We start from the raw sequence: 19,569 nt of genomic DNA on the forward strand, positions 1-19,569 counted from the left end.
ACCCAAAAATTCCTTCTTATCTCCTGCAAACTACAGAAGGAATGAAGATCAGGAGAAGAAGATATCCTAATTGTCCAAATCTGGACGTTCCTCTAAAGATACCCCACACTGACCAAGCAATGTCAACCTCAGACAGTAAGTGTGTGAAATAAAACCCTGAAAAAAAAGCAAGTATAAGAACTACTTTATTATTTTGGGGTTTAAATATGCTTTAAGGTCTACAATAACAGGTAGCTTTAGCCCACCTGAAGTATTGCTAAGGGTACGTGTGTTGTAGTTTGGGCAACGTTGGTTGATGGCCAACAAGAGCTATGCATAGCCTTAGATAACAAGAAGGTGGTTGCATAGGATGGTTTGTAGCAGGGCAGCCATTGTGTGTCCATGTAGAAAGATCTCCATATTTACCCCAGTGTCCACATAGGAGAAGACAGTGCCTGGTGGATCTGTGTACACAGACAGCTCCAGATCCTGTGTCCTACATCCCCATCCCCGCAGGATTCCAGCCCTGCTCTTCTGCTCATCCCCCTCCTTCTCTGACTCTCCTCTGTGGGGAGGCAGAGCACAGAGATCCTGCATCAGCACCAGACACAGCATCTCTGCTCTCCATCATCCACCAGAGTGGGATACAGGAGGTGGGATAGGGGGAGAAGCAAGGGGGACCTGCTAACAGAATATTGTAGGGTGGGCAGGAGGAAGTAGTGAAGGAAAGAGACCTTTGTAACGCTGCAGAAGGAGGAGAGGGGGAGGAGAGGTGGAGAAAAGGAGGTGGTGGTGGTGGCGACAGAAAAGAAGGGGGGGATGCAGCCGGTTTTTACCTGAAGACATAGAAGAAGGAGGACTGGAGGGGGTGACAAGAGCCCTGATCTATCTTGCATACAGGAGTAAAGGTAAGACTTGTTTTTCATGATCCGGATGCCAGCGTTTGGCTGGAGTGGCATTTTTTTGGGTGATATGGGGGTCCGCAAGTTAGGTCTTAGATTGGCAATGAATGCAGCAGATTTGCTCGCCATAGTGACAACAGAAGGGGTGTTGGGTATGCACAGGTTGGAGGGCAGTGTTAACCTTTAAATTGCCGAAGCATTGGCCCTTCTAGGATCTCCTGCGTGACTGCCATGGTAAGGTAGCCTAGGTGTTGGTATAAATTGCAGTAGTTACCTGTTTGTTGGGGTAACCCACCGGTAGCCTTCAGATGCATAAATGAATTGCTATCTACTGCTAGGTATGTTTCATGATTGTCAGTTCTGCTATTCCACCAACTGTCCCATGGGTCCATTTCTCTTGGGCTGTAATTGCTTTTCTTATTCATTATCGTACTAGAACCATTTACATCCCCCCAATCTGCACTGAAAAGCAGACAGGATAGTGGTCCTGGTATAAAAGGTGTGAAATAGCAAAGCTTTCCAAGGTCTGGGCCTGTGCGGTCTACCTACCTGGTCAGTCAGCTGTTTGTCATTACCATTTTAGCCTTTTCTAGCCAATGTATCTGCTTCGGTGTATTTATTTACTTCTGTTTGTCACATCCTGGGATGTCACTGCTGATCACAGGCAAGGTTTCCTACATCTTGACATCATCCAACCTAGCCACACCTCTAAGCAGATATATAGCACAATATAGTACATTGGAGATTTTATACAGCCTCCATGCAGAAATAATGTCTGATTCATAGCCTTGTGTTTTAACGTTCAGACATCTTTCCAGTTAGGGCTTCACCGGCTGCATTTTGCAAAGGGTTACATTTTGGCCATTGCAGAACATCTTTGCCCCATGTACTTTGTGCACCTACTGTGCTGTGTAATCTCAGTTCTCTCTTTATATTCCAACATGCCTCCTCCTCCTCTTCCAACTTTTTATAACCCTTCTCACACCTGGCATAGTTGCCAAATGTTTTTGTAAGGAATGGAAGAGTTATCTCCCTGGAATTATCTTCTATCATCTAATTCTGAGCATTGATCTCTTTCATATTAAGCTCACCATACCTATAAAAGTCAATAGGCAATTTGAAAATGGAAAGGTAACCTATGGCCAGGCTATAAAGCCACGGACAATATTTACATAGTCTTTAGAGTAGTAAATGAGCTTCAAAACAAGCCCCCCACTGACCTCCCTAGCTGCAGACCCTGTGGAGAAAATACATCCCCAATATCTAGGACAGAAACACTGACCTTCAAGTCATTCTCTCAGCAGCTCAGCTCCCTCCTAATCCCCATCCAAGCAGTGACTCAGCACCATGCTAACCTTCTCTTCTCTAAAGCAGCCTTCTTCAACCATTTTACCCATGGGAAACCCTTGAAATAATCTTCAGGTCTAGGGGAACCCCAATAAAATCAATACCTGGTGGGTAAATGGGTAAAAACTCCCTAATTGGTGATCAGTGGAAAGAACCCCTATAGTGGTAGCTGGAATAACACTTTTACAGACACTTAAAACATCATGCTGTTGGATCTACCAATTGGCATTGGCCCTAAAACTATGTAGGTATCATTAAATAGGAGAGGTCAGTCAGTTTGGGCAACCCCTAGAAACCTCTATAGGAGCCCTGAGGTTCCACAAAACCCTGGTTGAGAATGGAAACACTAAGACAAACAGAGAATTGATTGGGGAGCTGATTTGTCTAGAGAACAACTTTAAGAACTTCAATGCTTCTGTTGTGAACGTTGAGTAAGATTTGCTTCATAGCACCTTGAACTTTAGAGGTCCATGATGAAGAAAATTTAAATGCTTGAATGTTCATAGCCTGCCTTCAGGTTTACTGTAAACTGGTACTAAACTCACAATTCAAAAAGTGACCTGGAGGCAGAGGTTTTTAGCAGAGAGGACATGCTAGGTCTCTTTGTCCGAAAAATCTTTTCCCCTGGCTCTATATGGCTTTTGTTTTTTCATGCGCCATGTAGCGTAGAGCCTGGCTCTATTCTTGGCACCGACAAAAATAAACCTAGATGGTGGTGACATGTAACTGCCGCACACGTGGAGGAGTTTCATCATCAGTGGCTGCTCAATGGCTTAAGGGGCTTGCGGTGGACTAGGAAGGGTTGGCAGCAAAGATGGAGGCTTCAGGGGATGTATTGGTGACGGGATCCTGGACATGTCATTACTGCACATAAGTATGTCCAATAATCAGCAAATATGGCAAAACACCCACCCATACAAATAAGTTTAATTCTTTAGGACCTCAATGCCTATACCCCTACTTTTCATAATGGCGGACCTGACTCAAAAATCAAACACATAGTGTAGGCTCTGTTTCCATTTTTTCTTCTTATAATATATAAAGTTATCTTTAGTGGTCTTGCTTTGCTATGACTCCACAGCTTGTAAATATATTGCAATGCTTATTATATTATAGTATAGTTTAGTAAATAGGTTGTGATAGGACTGTAGGTCTACATTATCCTCCAAAAGCGGATTAGGAGTATCTATCTTACCATTCCATGGTTACAGTATCAGTGTCCCTGGAAATGATGGTAAAGTGCTAGAAATACACTATGTAGTTGTCTCCTGTGGTTTCCTTTGCTCTGTCTGATCTCTTCTTCTGTTTCTAGCAGTCCTCATCTACCTTCTTCCTTGTCTTCCATGGCTTTCTGCCTAATCCCTTGAAGTGTTTGTTTCCCATAACTAATATGTATTCCTGTCTGTTCCTGTTATTGACTCACCACTCTGTTTTCTCTTTGCTATTTTTGTGATTCCGGTCCATTCTCTTCAACTTTCCTCACGTTAGTTGTTTAGTCCTTTCTCTAGTTCTCCTCTGAAGCTCTAGTCAACCTAGGCTTCCCCTACTACCAGAATGACCTCTTATGGAACTCTGCAAGCAGTTGCCTTTTTTTATCATTTATTTACAGCCATTGACATCACTGAATTAATGAAGCGGTATGAGCTGTGAATTAGTAATCTGTACTGTAGTTTACAAAGGCCTCCTTACTGTGATTCCAGCAAGACAAGAGCTGAAATAAGAACATAGTAAATAAAGGCAGACTACAGCCCCAATATAACAAATCAGAAGCAAGTGCCTGTGGCTTAACTCTTCGATCTAAATATGAATGATTCATTCCTGAGAATTTCTTTTTCTTCCTTTTCTTGATAGAGACGGCACACTGCACATCAATAATTTAGGTGAAAGTAAACCCTAACAATGAACTTTTCTCCATTCCCTTTTGGTCTGTTAAATATACCATTGAAAGTATTTTGTTATATCTGTATGATTGGATCATGTTAGGAATCCCATTACATTCTGCCTGTTCTGCACTGTTCTCAGTTGTACTGTTTTAGTTTCTGAGAACTACATGACACCTCTATTCCATGTCAAGGAGATGAAGGGAAGGAGACTGTAGCCACATCTCAGGATGACAATGCTGCTCCATCAAAGATACAGTATAGTGAATGAGCGATGCCACCCAAATACTGGAAGTGTCTTACTGGCAGGATCACAAAATGAAATAAACAACCTGAAAAAGCTTAGCAACTATTACTTGTGATAGGACTAGTATATACTGACATTTGGAAAAATAAGTATACCCCATGGATTTTTTTAAAGCATATTTACACAGGTAAAGGTTAGATTCTCAGACAGTGCCTAAAGTTTAGGGTTATGTATTTGTAAAAAATCACTTTTAATACAATATCAATAGATCTAATCATGTGAAAAAGAAAGTACACCCTTGGCCTTAGAAGACCCCTTTAGCAGAAACTACACCTTGTGAGGAGTTTGCATAACTGCCCACCAGTCTCTTGCATGAAACACTTTCTCACCATTCCTACATACAAATGTCTTCAGTTGCAAAATATCTGTGGGTTTCCTTGCATAAAATGCCTATTTCAAATCCTTTATTAAACTTCAATGGGATTTAACTCAGCACTTTGACTAGGTTAGCTCAAAGCAAACTCCATTTCTTCTTCTTGAGCAATTCCATGGTGGATTGCTTGTGTTTCTAAAATCATCATCATGTTGATTTATCACCACTTTAACATCCACTTTTAGACAGATGGTCCCACATGAGCACACTGATATGATGCAGAATTAATGATTTGGTGACTGTAGGCTGTCCAGGTCCTGAAGCAGCAAAGTAACCACAAACCATAAAATCTCCATCACCACCTTCATAGGTGGTATGAAGTTCTTCTACTAAAATTCTGTCTCTATCTTTGATTTATCAGTTCAAAACACATTGTTCTGGAAGGTCAGGTCTTTGGCTAAATGTTCAGTGGAAAATATAGTCCTGTTCTAAATCTTTTTTTTTCTTTTTGGACAGAAAAATACTTTTTCCTGGCATACCTCCCATGCAAGTAAGCACAATCACTTGCTTTGGTTGCACACACTTTAACAACTTTCACAGAAGTTACCTCTAGAAAGTTTTGGGGTTCTTTGAGCCACCTTGGGCATCATGTGGTCTGCTTTTGGCCAGTGATTGACAAATTAGCAATCATTTAGAATCTACACCACATCTAGGCTATTTTCCTTCCAGAGGAATAATTAGGCTCAGAAAATTTGGTGATCTTTTTCTTCATTTGCCAAACTTAAAGCAGACCTACCACTGAGAGATGATGGAAGCTGCCATTGGTGAACTCATTCTAAAAAATGCTAATTGCCTGAATGTAAAGCTGATCTTTTGGTTTCTGAAACGAGCATGTACATTACATTACAAGGTGCACCATAATTAGATATATGCCTGATCTACTGCCTGATCTACTCATTTTGGGTCAGTGATTCAAAAAAGTATTAAAAGTAGAGGATCAGAAAACCAACCAGGTAAGCTTGTATTTTTAGAACCAGGTCAGCTATATCAGCTCACATCATCTCTCAGTAAAGGTCCTCTTTGAAGGCATCCACAACCTGGGGCTTTGGAAATCTCTTTTAATCTTAGCACCAATACTCACTAAAAGCAAAAAGAACTCCAGACCCCTAAATAAGATGGTTCTATTCAATGGCACCTAATCTGGAACTCCTTATTCTAATTTTATGGATTTGAAGTTGTAGATGTAAATGTACAACTTCAAGTCGGTTGTATGTGTTGTTTGTTTAATCATGTTTAACTATTACCTATAGGTGCTGTTTGAATGAAAATCTAATGTTTGGCTTTTCAAATATATTGAAAGAAATCAAGAATTTCCATGGGGTGTATTTACTTATTTGCATGACTGTATGCTTTAACTTTATTTGTGTGTACCTCAGGATAGGCCACATAGTAAAAATGGATTATTCAATAAGTAATTCAAGGGACAAAAAGGATGTGCAATAACTCAGTACAGCCAATCAGATTCATTTACAGATGGCAACATTAAAATGTGAGTTATGAATACTTAGTATGGGCTGCAGCACTGAGCACAATATTGTGGGAATATGTTTGAAATAATCTCCGCCAAGAATCTACCTACATGACCCATAAAAATCAATCAGGATCCAGCATTCATTTCTCTTCAGCAGCTGAGAAAATAAAAGAGAAAGAACCTGATTGGATGTTATGGGAAACACATTAACACTTGACTTATCTGTGTCTTTTCCGTAAGTGAATGTGTTGATCTTTGCAATGAGTCAGCTGGCTCATAGACGTGAATTGCAAGCAAGGGAAGTAAAGCAAAACCATGGTGTAGCATTGCTGAACAGAAGGCAGAAACTGTATATAGAAACAAAATATGAAAATATTATACATACAATATTGATTAAATTATTACTCCAAATTGATTTATTTATTTTGCACAAAAAAAGATACAATTTCTTTATTGTAAACCTTTATCTTTTTGGTATTGTCAATGCTTAGTTCCTTCAAGGTCTTCAGTTCTCTGTTCCATGAGCCTCTTTCCTTTCATTCTGTCATTTTCCACCCCAGGTATAGGAAGATAAAATTGGCTCTCCATTAATGTTACGGGATTCCATATAGACCAAGTCTTTTCCAAGGGACCCTGTCTACTTTTGTTACGACATTCCTCTTTCTATGTACTTTGATGAAATGCTGGACTCTAGAATCAGCATCCTTGTGTTATCTTGTCATGGCAAATAGCAACAGGGGCCAGCTAAGGCATCAGTAGGCTTGAGCTACTGATGCCCGTGGGTGATTCCATCAGAATCAAACATCTTGTCTTGCTGCGGGGTAAAAATAACCCAAGTGCTGAAGGAGTAGATTGACCAGACACGGTGAGTGCCTCTGGTCAACCTCTCTTGCTCTCTTTTTTTTTAACCTCTCTCTTTTATTTAATTTCTTGTTTAGGTTCAAGGTAATGTTCTAAATTCAGTAACTTGTATATAATGGGCTGGATGGATAGAGAATTAAGGACGTTCTTCCACAACCTCTATACCAGTGTTTCTCAACCTGGTTGTGCTGAATCCCAGGGTTCCTCCAGATGTCGCTAGGGGTTCCTTGAGCAATTTGTGACTCTCAGGTCAGTTACCACTGACATCAATGATCTTTTTAGATATATAAGTTGTGGAAATCTTTTACTTGAACTGGCAGATGTAGCCAACAATGCGCCCCTGTGCATAATTTACTTGGGGCACTGATGGGGGCCCCTGTTGACTAAGGAGGACCCAGGGCCGTCATGCAGCGGACTACTTTGCACCTCCCTCCATTCTGTTCTTATGGAGGATGCTCTTGCAGTTATCTATAATTAAATTGCCACAAGGTAAATTTTGACACCTTGGTTAAAGTTATAGTATAAGGCTGCTTTTACTCCGGCTTTGCTAAATTCTAGGAGTGGTTTTCCTTCACAGTTTTTATTGCTGAATATCACCCATATATAGCCTTTCACATACATCTTGTTACCTCGACAGCATATTCCTTGTCACATTCCTCCCCATCGTCTCACAACTTTCACTCTGTGTAACACCCTATCTTCTTCCAACCCCCCCAGGTCATCAATTTGTGTCCCCTTCCCCCTCTGACAGTCTCCTCCTCTGTTCTGTCTCTGCTCCCCTGTGTAATCTGTTCTGTGTTCCCTCAGGTTAATCCTCCTCACCATCATCTGCTGCCTCCCTCCCCTCACATCCAGAAGCCCCCTGCATCTGTCTTGCTTTGCTTTTTTTCAATCACAACCTTTCACTCTTTGACATCTCCATCTTTCTGGTATCAAATCTCGGCCTCTTCTCCCTCCAGCATCATCACTGGGGGCTACTGGTCTGATATATGAGATATGTCAGGATAGGCGCATGTGAATATTGGATATGTATTCCACAAAGTATTTGGATATTAATGTCAATGTCGGTGTGCATGATATATTCCGACGGCACACCAGGAATCTGTCATTCCAGATATCATTGCATGACTCCTGTGTCTGTCTGTCTATCCATGCATTCACCAATTATCTATCTATCTATCTATCTATCTATCTATCTATCTATCTATCTATCTTTCCATGCACACACCTATCATCTATTCATCTATCGATCCAAGCACCCATCTATCCTTTTTTTATTAATTTAGCCATATTATTTCCATTATATGCAATGTGAAATGGGAGCCTCCAATGTACAGCTTTCCAAGTCCTTGCACTATTGTCATTCTGGCGGTTGGAGCCTCAAATAAGACGGAAGATGTGGGCTCTACCCTAAAACTGAGCCTGCTGGCTGCATCTTTATTGTTTTAGTACAGTATGTGAGTTCTAGTTGGTGCAAAAGTGTACTGTGTACCTACAGTTCCCCACTTTATGTTCATGGGGGACCTACAGTAGATAAAGTGTGCTATAGCAGCAAAGAGAGCTAATTGCCCCCTTCAGTGCTCCATCCCAGTGTGATTATGAGTGGGATAGTGAAACAAGTTCATGAACTGTATTAGTGGAGGTATAAAAACACACTAAAATGAAGGCCTTGCAGCTGATGGATAATTAAAGCAAAGGAAAGGTGAAGAGGTGATGATCCTCAAAGTTTGGGTGGAAACTGTTCCTAACAACAGCTTGTAATTTAGGGGTATTTTGGATTTCAAAGCAGATGAAGTTTTGAAGAAAATTGGTGTCATCCTGGTAGTTGACCATTTAGTTCTGTAGCTGCGTAGCTGAAGGCATCTGGTATTACATAGTTTGTTTCGGTTGAGTAGGTTCCTATTAAGATAGTAAAATATTGCCAACAGTTGTATCCAGATTGCTTGGAAGATGGTATTTGTTTGTTTGAAGTTTAACCTTTGTACATTTTTATATTAGCCACAAAGAAATTTCTGTGGCCAATATGTCAGGTAATTGTTTTAGGCCTATTGGAGGTTCTGATGTAGTCTTCTACTGTAATTTTTCAGTTGTATTGTGTATGTAGTACAGTTGTAGTGTGTATGTGTGTTTGCCATGACACAATTCTACATGCTGCTTTGTCAATACACATCTATGTTCCAAATCTTTATGATTCTGCTGTCTAGTTCTACTATAATCCTTTAGGTGCAATTGTGTTATAGATATGATCACCTCTCAGCCATTTAGTGTGATTGCTGTAATAATATCTCGAACTAGCCGTGCAAGCTCATAGCACCCAAGTGTGCAAGTTCATGCCAAGAGCAGAGAGCTTAACCAGGTGGCCATCATTTGGCTTTAAATATTATACAATAGTCAGATTTACACATTACTGTAAACTGGCCACCAAACAAATTGGTTAAATCTACAAAAGATCAAATAATCCAGTTATATATTTTTGGAAAAAATTATTACGCTTTGGGCAGAGTAGGAATTGGGTTAAACCCCTATCATTTTTTTATGTCTATGTTCTTTACCGACAGAATGCCCAATGAAAGGCAAAAGCTTATCTGTAGAAACCTCTAAAAAAAATAAAGGAAATTTTCCTCTTTGACAGTTGTCACCAGAACAAGTCTCCCAATTAGAAGAGAACCTCTTCATTCATGTTACGTAACCACCTAATTTGGGATTTTCCTATAGTTTTATTTCTACAGCATTCTGATTCAGAAAGCCTGGTTTTTGCCTATATGTTCCTTAGCAAATTGTTGCTTCAATGTTTATCTGGTCTTCAACGGCTCCTTTTTCTTCCCTTTATCTCTTTCTTGAAAATCCTCTTTCACACTCTTTTTTTCCACAACTTTTTAAAATGTATTATCTTTAAATATGGTTCCACTACAACGCCATTACTTCACACACATGCAAGAACTTCCACAATTTTTATCCATTGTCCTTCAGACTTCCTGCAGCCTTTACTCACTTTGCTTTCTTTCTAAGACCTCCAATTGACAGCCACTCTATCATAACATGTTCATCTATTGATTCTTTCTGATTCCCAGATGCCCTTGATTCTGTTACTCCCCTTTCCATCCATCACCAGCCAACTGTCAACCCTGGTTTAATGATCAGCTACTAAAGTGCTGCTCCTGGGTGGCACAACAGCACTAGAACAAGTAAAATAGACTCTCATTCAAAGCTTACCATGACACACCAACCACTTCCAGTCGTCTTTGCCTAAAAAACATCTCCTGCATTCACCTCTTCCTCAATTTTATTCCCCCCCCCTACAAAGCTGCACTCATCTTCATACCCTAAATACAACCTCTGATCTACTAAAGAACATCCTCCTCTGACTCTCTGTCTCTCTGTAGTCACTTCTTCCTTTTCTCCCATACAGGATTTCTCTAATGTTCTCCACTTCTTTGGCACTCCCATTCCACAATTGGTTTGACACTCACCCACACTTTTCTATCTTCAAACGCATCCTTATAACTTATCTCTTTTGGCAAGTAAATTTCCTGACCAAGGTCAAACAATGCAGTTACCAATCTGCCACCACATTATCCTTCAGTATATTCCACTTGCATGTACAATTTTTAAAGTTAGCTGTTCAGCTGGGCAATAGGGATGAGCGAAAATGCCTCTGGCATTCTCGCGAAAATTTCCTCGAAGTTCCGATGGGTTCAGAAAATTTATATATACAACCGTGGGATTCCTCCTGTCAGTGAGCGATCCCCGGGCACTACAGGTCAGAATGAGGGCAAGCCCTCATTCTAACCTGTAGTGCCCAGGGATCTCCCACTGAGAGAAGGATTTTCAAGGCTCCAGTCATAAATGCAGCTGCGATACTCCTCCTTTTAGAGTTCCGAGTCATGTGGCTTGCGTTTATGAATAAACGCGGCCGTGGGAAAAATCAGAGGATTTTTCCCACGCTGCATTCATTCATGAGCAGCCAGTGAGAGTCACACTGTGGTCCTGGATAGAGAAACTCTATCCAGGAACACATAGTACAGGGCTGCAACAGCAATCAGAGGAGCAGAGCTCTATCCAAGAACACATCCAACTAGTAAAGGGCTGCAAGAGCAATCAGGAGAGCAGAACTGACAGCTCCACTCCCTTGTTTGGTCTTGCAGGTCCCAAAAATTCAGTCTCCCCAGCCGAATTTACAAAGGCTGTTCTCGCCTACATGTTTGGTAGGCGAGAACGGCCCAATTCGCCACAAGACTGAATTTAAAAATTGTGCTCGCTCCTCCCTACTGGGCAATATCTGTTTTTACCTGACTGTAATATTGCTTGTAATGATGGCCCCATATAAAGAATTATTATAATTAATATTATTATTATTATTATTATTATTAATAATAATAATAATAATAATAATAATAATAATAATAATATTAATCATCATCATCATTTGGTGTAGTCTTTTTGAAGATGCATGCATGTTACCTGTTGCAAGAGTTACCTGCAGACCTCATTATATAATTTTGGTGTTGACTCTTGGACATATTTCCTGGACTAGCCAGTCCTGTACAAATCAACAATCATTTGTAATCTATGTAAGTTGTAGAATATTTTCCCTACAGTGGAAATCTTTGTAAATCCCATGCCTAACTCATAGGCAGCTTTTTTTTTAATCTTAGCATGATGATACAAGACACATCCATACCACAGAGAATACCAGACCCTCGATATCTAAGGGTTACATAAGATGGGTTTTACGAGCATATTCCCCAAGGACATTCTTATTATTGGAATCCATGAAATTGGACAAAAATACATGCTTTTCTGTGGTAGCCACAAGGCTTCATATGTGTGTGCACACAATCCTATATCTCAATTATCTACAGCTATATGTATCTATCGATCTATTCATATCTATCTAATATCTATTCATCCCTATCTATCTCTCTCCTGTATCCTAAATTCTTTTTCTCTAGGTAGTACATTCACTCTGACCCAACCACAGGCTTCCCTTGACATCAATAGATAATGCTCATAGGGTCAGTACACAGTAATACTGTTCTTTTTTTGGATTTGCTGAATATAGTTCAAGCGATGTTGTATTTTTAAGAACTTATGGCCCTGTTTCTTTTGAAATAAAGTGAAGGCAAAAGACCAACATACACACCGAGACACGTTACTAATATGTGATATGTGCAGGTAAACCTTAAAATGTTGCAGAAAGTGGACTAGTTATTAGAATGTCACAAGGCTCTCTGTACATACATGTCATCTCATTTATTTACTGTTTGATGTGCTGTATAGTCTATTGGTAGATAAAGCAGACAGTGTGCTTCCTTTAATGCACTTTCTGATGTTAATGTCAATCTAAACCCAAACTGGATGTTTACTTTGCCAAGGTTATAATTTTAAACAGAATGTCTTGTTATTCCGGCATTGACTACCTGGTTAATGTAAAAATATCTATTGTCATGCTAACTTAACATTTTCCAGAATCCTTTTCACTGTTTACCTTCCACATACAGCCCTGAGGAAGGACTTTCTTTAACCAAAAACGGGTTGGCTTTTTGTCTTACATTAAATTAAAGAATTTGGATCTGGACTTTTTTTCTTACTTTTTTTTCTTATTTAGCTTACTGTACTGTATATAACATCTGCTGTACAAAATTCTGCTACTTTCCCAAAGTAGCAACAGTGGACAATATCCGTAAAATTTGTGTCAGCATGGCCAATTGTAATCCCAACCACAAAGAGCCGATATCAGACAAGAAAGTGAAGTGTGTGCAGCGTGTGTTGTTTATAGTCCGAACGACCGTTCTGGCGGATCCACAGAGGATAAAAGACGAACGATCGTAACGCAAGTGAGAAGGAGAGCGCGCAGCGGGGTGCCCCTCCGTCATTCTCCCCCTCCCCTCTGCATAGAGCAGAACGGTGCTGTATGTACAGCATCACTCATGCATCGTGGAGTGCTTAGTCGTTTGAAAGGATTGTGAAAGATCCTTTCCAATGACTATAATTGCAAGTGTGTACGCCGCTTAATAGCTACTGGTCGATAGGAGCACTCCTCACTGATTTACCAATAACCTGCCTTTGAGGTACAAGCAACAATCCTTATTTCTTTATACCCTCTGTATGTGATTGGGTGTTCATCCTAAACATAGAGCCACCCTATTTACCAAGTCCAGGAACATTCACTTTGCAAAGTAAACTATCTCTATTCATTTATAAAAACCCACCTCGGTGTGTTCTGGCAGCTGTTGTTGCTGTAGATACAATGCTTTCCATCGGTGACTCATAGGTAGGTTGCTGTCATGGTGAGTTGTTTGCAGTCACTTCTAGGTACTCATCACATCTGTTGTGTATGAAGCTTTATTGTTATAGAAACCCCTAACCATTTGATTTTAGAAGTAGAATCAGCCTCCAAAATCTCTATCGTTCCCAGTAGATAAAACTAGCCACAACTCTTGCAGAGAATACTCAGACTTTCCGACTGCCATCTTAAGTCTGTGGTTAGCCTTAGCCTCGGACCTCTTTAGCTGACCAAATACTTAATCTTCTAAATAGGTGGTCAAAGCAAAAATAATGGGCTCCATATGCTACGTTCCAATATGGTGATCAGTTATTCCATTTAAGTCAATGGAGCTTCCAATCACTTATTCAGAAAAATTACATTACAACAACCAAAGCAAATATTGCTGTAAAAAAATGATCAATATTTTATAAATTTGGAGTTATAACAGTGTTGATCAGAATCAAAGGGTAATATAGAAGTCATGATTTGTTATTTTATCACTTATATATAAATGGGTCCATTAGAGAGAAATTCCTCTCATTTTCTGAAAATATATCTCGTTTTTGGAACTTAAACCATATAAATTAAAATAACAAGGGTTTTACCTTTTTCCCTACTCCACTGTATGGTTTAAAGTAAAAACTGAACCTACAAGTACAAACAATTTCGAGCAGGCAATGACCTTTTGGAATAAAGTAAACTTACCCGCCTATTTGCAGTTATTTAAACTCATCTAATTCTTGCATCTTGATCCGGTCTGCTTCCAGGTTGGGGATCTTTAGCCAGGCCAAAAAGATTGATATTGAGCGCATGCATGCAGCAGTTCCTTTATTCCTGGCAGCTAGCTATGCTGGGGTTGTACACTGACCATACCTGAGCAGCTAAGTGTACATTATAGAGAAGACTGCTAATAGGCAGGTAAGTTTGTTTTATTTCGGGTGTAACATAGCCTGTCTCCTGTAATAAAGATCCTGCCTGCTCACTACTTTTTAAAAGTTACTTTCTAGGCAGGACCCTCATATTAACTTTTTTGGAATATCCACCATGATTGTGATATGGTATGATATGTGTGGCCAATTTTCCATTTTCTGGTTATTCCTTTAGTCACCTATGAGCAAAGCAACAATAACGTAGCATGATTATTTTATTTTAAGCAACGTATAAACAGTGTCTAACACTGTCCATCCATGCCCACTTAAGTGTGAAACTTACAGTTTATGATAATATACCCTTCAGCAAAGCCATCTGTCTGTACATTTTGCCTTGTATGACACATAGCCATGTAAAATAATTCTTGAATTATTCAAATCCTAAAAACCTCATCTTTTAACCCCTATGTTGTTACTCTGAGCAGCTCAATTCATATTTTTGCATTGGATAAGGGTTCATTTATGTTTGTGCACCAGCAGAATTCTTGGTCTTGGTTTGAGGGCAGAGAAACTCATGCAGTGACATCGCCAGCATGACAAGGACACTACAAGGTCATATGAATGTTGAGATACTTAAGACAATCTGGAAAGCCCTTCTGATGCAAATCGCTTTGGGTAAGATGGTTTAACGCTTACCGAGCCAAGCAGGTTCTACCCATTGTGTAAATCTCAAGGGGTTAAAGATCAAGACTTAGAATGAGACTGATGGAGAGAGATGAACAATATGGCCGGCTGTGTGTGAAATATCTCCGGATGGGGAATGATGTTATACAAATGAGCCCACTGGAGTTATCTTACAAGGCTTTAGCAGGCTTAGAAGGAATAAGAAAAAACTGTCATATAGGAACAGCCTCATCTGATCAAATGGTTGCATATAGCTAGAACAAATGGTGAGGCTTCAAATCAAATATTTCTTTGTGCATCTAAAGTTCAGCAGTCTCAAGTCTGATTAGCATTGATACCTGTCACTGGGGTGCTGTATGTTTATATAAAACATGCTGGGTGAGGTGTCATTGAGTTTATTGGCAGTGCATTCTGGGTATTGTGTTGCAGAATGAATAATGCATTGAATAATATACCAGAGATCCAGATGTGATCCATTTTATATGGTATTTGTCGCCAGCCCTACTTCTCCGCACCTTCCTAGCTATTTTCAAACTGCAGTAACGTCTGCTAAATTAATTAACACCCTCCGTTGCAATGGGAAAGTAAGTAATAAGAATGGTAACACAGCAATGTACACCTAGTAAAATGGGTCACGAAGGAAGCTGGGATATTATATGTGGAATCATTCAGCTTCTACACAGAGAATGATAGGTGTCTGACATACAGCTTTATTGCTCTGTATGTATAGTGCAAGCTATGTGCAAGATCTGGGGAGGAAATTAATGAGCAGTTCAGGCAGAGTTCAGTAAACTGACATTTTTTTAAAGCTAAACTTCAGGCAGATATAAAAGACACAAATTAATGCAGCACTGTATTCAGTTATAAATTATTAAAGCTGAACATCAGGATAGAAAACATTTTAACCTTGCAGTGGGTCCCCCCTTGTTAATTACTTCTTTGTCTGGTGCAGCTTTTCTCAACATTTTTATTCCTGCGGAACTCTTGAAATAATTTTCAGGTCTTGGACAACCTCTTTTAAGGCAAATTTATTGAGGATCAAAGCTTCCTAAATTGGTGACCAATAGAAAGAATACCCCCCACAGTAGTGGGTGGAATAGACCTTTATAGGCAAGTAAAAACATCAGTAGAGTCATGAAGGTGGCTGTACCAAGTGGTGTGAGCCCCAAACTATGCAGGTATCATCAGTCAGTTTGGGAAATCCTTAGCAACCTCCAAAGGAACGCTGAAGTTCCAGGGAACCCTGGCTAGAACTGGCTGCACACAAACACAGGGAAGTAATTCTGGATGGAGATCTGTTCTGTAGAGAAAGTGACGTGTTGGCACCAGAACTTTGCAGGCAGCACCAAATGGGAGGTTAATCAGCCACAGTTTGAGAAACCTCTGGAGGCTAACTGGGGTTCCACGGAACCCTGGTCAAGAATTACTAACCTAGTGGTTGAGCAATAAAAAGAAAACCTATGTTATACCATGTGTGTGCAAGATTTGTCCCCCAAAGCCATTCTATCAGTCCTTATTAGTCTTAGGCTAGGTACACACATGCAAAGCTTCTCATCCGATAATCGGCTAAGGGCTGATATCGGATGAGAGTCTGACCTGTGTACAGTCCTTGTGGTCCATCATCTAAATGACTATCCTGGTGGATCCACAGATGATGAGCGATCGCAATGAAAGTGAAGGGAAGAGAGGACAGCGGGGTGCCACTCTATCGTTCCCCCCCCCACCCCTCTGCATCGTGCAGTTGTTTGTCGTTGGAACATGAAAGATCCTTTCCAACGACAATTATTGCACGTTTGTACTTAGCCTTGCTGTCTGGCCCATCACATCACTCATGCTATCAAACATACAATTGTATCAATCATACAACGCAGGATCATCAGGGACCATGTTCATGTCTTTAGATTTGCCTGGAGTGCCAGTATTTCTTCCTAGTAGCAAACCCATGAAGAATATGTGTTTCCATGACTGCTTGTTGTCTTCTTCAGAAATAAACAATCATTCATATCAATGGTTTGGCTCCAGCCTTTATTGGTTATCAGTAATATAATACAGCCAACTACTTTCAGGGGATTGAGCTCCTTCTTCAGGGCTTATAATGGTAGTTTACGTTTGTGAAATGGAGCTAATGAAAACCCTGGCTTGTGGCTGATCTGCAATTCCTGCATTTCTTCCATGTAGCAAAACCTTGCACAGTATAGGATGGCATGGCTGCTTGTAGTCTCCTTCAGAAGTATGTGATAGGGAAACAATGCAGAACCATTACTGAGAGTCAGGTGTTGCCCCATTATATGAAATGTCTGAACAAGGCCCCATGATCACCCAGAATACTAACGCTTACAATTACACTATCATGCTGAGATTAATAAAAAAATTGATTGATTTTATGTCTACTTTCCAGCTACAAATCATATAAAATTTGCCTTTGCATTAACCTAAGTATTACTTTGTAGATAGTAAGGTAGTGATGACTGCAAATAATCTTTGCATAGAGCAGAAATCTGAGAGGAACCCAAAATTCCCATTGACTACAGGCTTCCTACAGAAACCTTGAGGATGGGGCGGATACAAGACCAGTCACCCTCCACAATAGGCCTGATTTCTTAAAGCTCTCCAAGGTAGGGATGAGCAAGAATGCCTCTGGCATTCTCATGAAAATTTCCTCGAACTTCAGATGGTTTCGCGAAATTACGGCGAACCGATTTCGCGAAACCATTGGAAGATCTAGGAAAGTTTAACAGGGGGATTCGCAGGGAATACTCCTGTTTGCAATCCCCGGGGCACTAGAGGTTAATTAACCTTTATTGGCGCGGATCACACACTTTTTTAAAAATTTACCTTGATCTGCGATTTTACACCGCCCGTTCTCGCTTAAAATTCGGTGCACGAGAATGGCCGAATTCGCTGCAAGATCGTTTTTTAAAAACTCGCTCGCTCATCCCTACTCCAAGGCTGGAGAGGATACACTTTCACCAGTGAACCTGGGTGATCCAGCAAACCTGGATGGATATGGTCCAAGATTGAAAATGTGCTAACAAATAGCAAATTACTTTTACGAAAACCGTTCCAGGTTTGCTGGATCACGTAGCTTCACTGATGAAAGTGTATCTTCTCCAGCCTTGGAGAGCTTAAATAAATCAGGCCCAATGAGAGAAAGCAATACTGACTGGTCTAAATACAAGAAACTCCTTTACAGAAGCAACATTGAACTCCAGATTACATCATAGACCTGGAACACAAACCATACCAAGATTAAAGAAGAATACACAGGCCTTTTGTAATTAGGCAATATTCGTTTATCCAAGATTTGAGCTTTAAGGCAAAATATATTAAAATTTGTAATAACATTGTTTAGCTTCAAGCATGAACCACAACACAAAAAATAATTTGCACTGCTCTGAAAGGTCTAGTAAACCTAAATTAAAATGTGCTTTGCATAAATAATACATTAATTCATACAGATAAACATAAATGATTTATGTATCAGAGTTGAGGATAACATTACGTCTGTAGGGACCTTCATTTTCCTACACACAGCTAAATTTCCTGTCCAGTAATCACTTTAAAGGACACGGCAGGCAGCCTCTGATGAGCCTCTTTTTGTCGAAAATGGCTGATAGGATTAAACAATTATGTCAGTTAGAAGTATTATACTTCAAGCTGAACTCCAGGCAGTTTAATTCTCAGTTGAAATATATACTGTATACAGGAGCTGTTTTACCTGATAAGGGATTTAATATGTCTGTAACATTGAAAGTCTCTTATTTGCTACCTCTCAGTCTGTTAAAGTGGAACTAAACCTAAAAATGTAAAAAAAAAATATTGCGAAGAGGTGGGTTCTTTATTGCAGAAGTGACAGATGATGTCTTTTCTGCAATAAAAGAAAGGTACTTGCCTGTTTGCCATATTGTAATTAAACTCCTCACTCCTTGATCCTGTACAGGCATCCTCATCCACTTTTGTTCTGGGTTTGGGATCTTTGAAATCCTAATTGGATAGACCGGAATGATATACCTTCTACGCATGCGCACAGGAGTTATTTATTCTTGCCCACCAATTATGCCGAGATCATACAGTGAGTCGCACATGTGTAGCTCAGTGTACATTATAGAGAAGATTATGAACAAGAAGGTGAGTTTGTTTTATTTCAGAATTGACATAGCCTGTCCCTTCTGCAATAAAAAACCTGCCTGCTCGCATTTTTAAAATTTTAGGTTTGGTTCTGTTGTAAATGTACTAATAAAAGTGTTTTGCATCTGTTTAAGAAGTGTAAACCAATACCTGTTGACCATGAAACAAATTAGGAGTTTCCTGTGTTTTGTGCTTTTTGTTTTTAGTATACTTTAGTATTCCTCTTAGCCCTCTTAGTTCTTTTTTTAGGACTATTAGTGCCTTTGCTTTGGTCATGACAATGGCAGTGGTTGAGTAGTTAGCAAAAAGAAAACTGGACAGGGCTAACATCATGCAGTCTACAAAAATGTTGTGTGTTAAGCCACATCTTTCTTGTTCTGGATGGGAGGGGGGATTGGAACTTCTTTATATTGCTGTCTAAGCACCCATTGGACTTTCCTTACTTTTATCCCATTGACACCATAAAAAGTGTATAGAGGAATCCTTAGACACAGGGAATG

The 19,569-nt window shown here is 39.9% G+C and overlaps 1 protein-coding gene across 1 annotated transcript in view; it reads left to right on the forward strand.

The window, feature by feature from the left end:
* The first annotated feature begins 767 nt into the window (after positions 1 to 767).
* Positions 768 to 19,569, forward strand: part of DLGAP4 (DLG associated protein 4) — a 127,337-nt gene continuing 108,535 nt past the window's right edge. The window contains exon 1 of the mRNA XM_072403205.1: positions 768 to 887. The gene's annotated coding sequence lies outside the window, so the exon portion shown is untranslated. The remainder of the gene's footprint in view (positions 888 to 19,569) is intronic.

This window comes from Pyxicephalus adspersus, chromosome 3, assembly GCF_032062135.1.
Source record: "Pyxicephalus adspersus chromosome 3, UCB_Pads_2.0, whole genome shotgun sequence".
NCBI lineage: Eukaryota > Metazoa > Chordata > Amphibia > Anura > Pyxicephalidae > Pyxicephalus > Pyxicephalus adspersus.